This window comes from Ictidomys tridecemlineatus, unplaced genomic scaffold (genome assembly GCF_052094955.1).
Source record: "Ictidomys tridecemlineatus isolate mIctTri1 unplaced genomic scaffold, mIctTri1.hap1 Scaffold_48, whole genome shotgun sequence".
Lineage (NCBI taxonomy): Eukaryota > Metazoa > Chordata > Mammalia > Rodentia > Sciuridae > Ictidomys > Ictidomys tridecemlineatus.
Genome location: NW_027523119.1, coordinates 1,046,061 through 1,050,140, shown reverse-complemented (window position 1 = coordinate 1,050,140; position 4,080 = coordinate 1,046,061). Strand labels below are relative to the sequence as shown.

Sequence of the window (4,080 nt, the reverse complement as noted above, 5' to 3'; positions counted from 1 at the left end):
AGATGATCATGCAGGGATGGAATGGCTCTTCGACACTGGAAAGAGAGCATGAGAGCCCATGTTGTGTTTTCTTCCCCAGTATAGGGATTGCCTCGGCTCCCATCCTGCAGCCCGCATAGAAGCCTGGAAAAGAGGTGGGGAGAGACTATCGGGAGTGAGGGCCGCTGCAGTTGAAGCCCTTCCCAACGTGGGACGCCCCAGTGCCCGGCTGGCGGACCATGGCCAACAGCGGTGGCACGAGCAGCTCTGGGCCCTGGTGAAAATCGCTAACCAACAGCAAGAAGAAAAGCAAGGAAGCCATGGTGGGGGCGCAGCCTCTGGCTCAGCCAGACCCCGAGGAGCCCAACCCTCCCAGCCCAGAATGGACTAGCAGCTCCCGAGAGAACCAGCACCCCAATGTCCTTGCAGGCGCCAGCGAGTCCCCCAAGCCAGACAAATTGTGTGGGGAGAAGTCTGGCAACAGCCGCCGCAATTTGAAGATCTTGAGATCTGGCCGCTTTAAGGAGAAGAGGAAAGTGCGTGCCACGCTGCTTCCAGAGGGAGACAGGTCCCCAGAGGAGGCGGACTTCCCTGATGATGCCCAGGAGGACAAGCAATAGCTGGAGTGAGCACTCTAAGGCGTGTCTCTTTTCCCACAATAACCCCAGAACCCAGTTCCATACCTGAGAATTCTGACCCAGCCCCCTATTTGGTGTCTCACCTCACCATATTCATAATATTCTCATGAGGCCTCCAAGATTTTATTTTTCTGGAAATTGAAGTGTCAATTGAGTTCTCAATATTTCATGACTCAAAGATGCATTAAGTATTTATTTGTTGTAAGAGAAGATACATGCCTCTGAGGAAGTTGGCATAATTATTATTTTTTCCAAGAAGCTGTTTTGGGGCATTTGCCTTTGTTCTTGTCATCTATGGGAATGAGAGTGATTGAGGGGGCCTTCTTTCAGAGAAAGTAGCTGAACTTGAACTTTTCAGCCCTCAAATGAGGAAGGCTGCTCTTATTGAAGATTCTGAAGACTTTCTCATGAACATCAGATCTCAGTGCTGTTTTTAATGCCTGAGAAATGCATTTCAGGGATACTTCCATAGACTTACACCTTAAGTGAAGGGGTGGGGAGGGAAGAAGCAGTAAGTAGAAGCATTTCAAAGTGAGGCAGTATTGCTTCAAAAATGGAACTACAAAAACGAACAGCATATTTTAGTGTGGATTATTAAAATTGTTGCACTGTAAGACTTAAGGTGACTTCTGTATTTTTTTTCCATTCCAAGACAGAAATTCATCATACTTAAAAGCAGGCATGCAAAGTCCGGGGTGACAGAGTTAATCATTTGCCACACAACATAGCAGCTACTGAAGGAAAGCTGCAGGGAAGTGAACTTTTCCAGAAACTAGCAACATCTGAACTGGAACCAGTTATCCAGATATTCCAGTTTACTAACTACATTCAAGGAAGGGAGGTATCAGTTCATTATTGCTCAATTCTCCTTTTACTTCAGTGCATTTTCATAGAGTAAATCCAAATATATCCTTTCCAGTATTCACTGTTACCTTACCAACAATTTTCTGAAAGTATTTAAACAAATGGACTAAATTCATTCATTTGTGCAAAGCTGCTTCCCGACCCAATCCTTTCCTTTCTAAAGGTTATTTCTTTAAAGTCTGCTTTTATCTAATTTCAAAGTCTTTAGATCTATCAACCTTAATATTCGTAGTTAAAATCTGCAGGTTTGCTTTTATTAAGAACTTCAAGAAGAAGGGTAAATGAATAGGACTTTCTTTCAGCAAATTACAGGACAGTTATTTTAGTTGTTAAGAGGAACCAAGATCTTTTCCCACTACAATTTGGTTCATTTTTAAACACCCAGAAATGCATACGAAAAAAATTACATTGATCAAATTTTTGTCATTTTAGACAATGACAAGCTGCTCACTTTGTGTATATAGGGAAGCTGGATTTTGTTTCTTTCCAATTAATAATTTATGAAATAGCTAAACATGTTGATTGTTCTAGGGAATTTAACAAAGAAATTTGATGAGGATTGCTAAAAGGAATTTAAATTAATGACTCAATATTGAGTACCAGCAGAATAATAGAGTTAATCATTTGATACGAGAGTTTACACATACCAACGAACTTAACTCTGGAGGAAATTGTTTACCTGGGGATTATAAATACCTTATATTAAAAGAAAAAGCATGTGGGAGTGGTTTTTTTTGTGGTGGTTTTGTGTCTGTGTGTTTCTTAAGCATAACGACTTGTTTTATTCTTGTACATTTAGAACCCAAAAGCATAAGGCCAAATTCACCTCTAGGTAGAATTTCTGGATGAGGAAGACTTTACGTTAATTTTAAATGGGTCTATTGCCCTGAAATTCTGATGAATGAGAACTTGCAGTGGACAAGCAGTTGGTGAAGGAGGGGATTGTGGGCAGGGAGAGAAGGCAGCAGATATCAAATAAGGATCTGGAAAACCTTGATAAGGTATTTTAATTTTGTTCCATTGAAAATTAGAGTAGGTAACTATCCAAAATGTTCTCTCCCTCTTCAGGAAGGCCAATAGATTAGTACAGTACCTTTGTATAAAATGAAGTCTGCAATTGACTGATTTAAAATCTTACACTAACTCTTTAATCTACAATGTTATTGTTTATTTTTTTTCTTCAAAATTCTGCTAAATCCACAAAACATTGGCATTTTCCCAGCTTCTGTGTCTAGTTTTGGATCCCATCCAAGTCTCCAGTTGCCGCAGATATCCAATGGCAGACACAGAATAGTGGAACTTATTAACATGACATCTTTACCCCACTGCTCTGAAAGAAAATCATGCTAATGGCAGTTATGGCAGTGAATGCAATTCACAATCTGCCATTGAGGTTTGTAATTACATTGTTTTAAAACAGTCATAAATTATGCAGTGGGAAGAATACACTGATGTAATCCCAATTCAGTGAAATGGGAATTGTTCTATAGCTGAAATGATAGGCTCATAATCATCATGTCAGAGTTGTTAGCATAGCCTCATGCAATAAGATCCAGAGTGGAGTGTCTTTATCTCCGGGGTGTGGGACACATTGTTTACCCAGGAGATAAAAATTTCTGGCCCAAAACCATGAAAGAGTCAGTTTGAAGAAGTTGAAGCTCTCTATTCCTGAGTAGATTGACCTGCTTGTTGAGTAGAGGGTTGGGACCAATATGAAGCCTCCTATGCTTTTTTTAAGGGATTTCCTCTGAGTTACAAGCACCCTGAATTATACATTTCTTTCTAACAGTCAGTCGATAAACATAATTTTTGATTTTCACTCTCTGAGGCTGGTAGCAGAAAATGCCTGCACTTACATAAGACATCATTCTAGTCCCCTCTCTGATTTGCTCTTGGAGCGTTTGCTTACTATATAAAATAAAGAGATGGAGTTTATATTCCAACACTGGAGCTCTCTTTTAGTATGCTGCTATTTTTAGCAACTGGTTGTAAAAGTTAACTCCAACGGTGCTCATTGTTTACTTTAAAACAGAAGGCTCCAGCTGTGGAAGGCAGGAGGGAAGGCCAAGAAATATACACTATGATACAGATACTGCCACCATCATGCCATCGTTTGACCCAGCAATTGAGGTAATCCTGCTATATGGGAACATTGAGCCCCCTCAGTCATGTTCAGAACAAAATCACAGCAATGACTTCTTATTATAGTGTCTTAACATTGAAAAGAGTGTGCTTTGGGGCTCGGGTTGTGGCTGACTGGGAGAGCAAGTTCCTAACATGTGCAAGGTCCAGCTGGATTCTCAGGACTGAAAAAAAAAAAGAAAATATATATATATATATATATATATATATATATATGTATGTATCACTATTATTTTGTTTGCTTCTTATAATTAATTAGTTCTTGGACAATCCAAAACCTGATTGTGTATTCTTGTTTAAACTCAATTTCTTCTTTCCCTTTGATACCATCCTAGGTGAGAAATGCATCTCTTTAAAGCACAGGGGCCTGGCCACACCCATTTCTTTACTCTTGTTTATCCTCTGTCTAAAATCCTACAGGATAAGGCCAAGCATCCATGCCAGCCATTCAATATGA

The 4,080-nt window shown here is 40.1% G+C and overlaps 1 pseudogene; it reads left to right on the top strand.

The window, feature by feature from the left end:
• Positions 1-218: 218 nt before the first annotated feature.
• On the top strand, positions 219-862 carry LOC144373768 (proline-rich protein 15-like; annotated as a pseudogene).
• Positions 863-4,080: the final 3,218 nt, after the last annotated feature.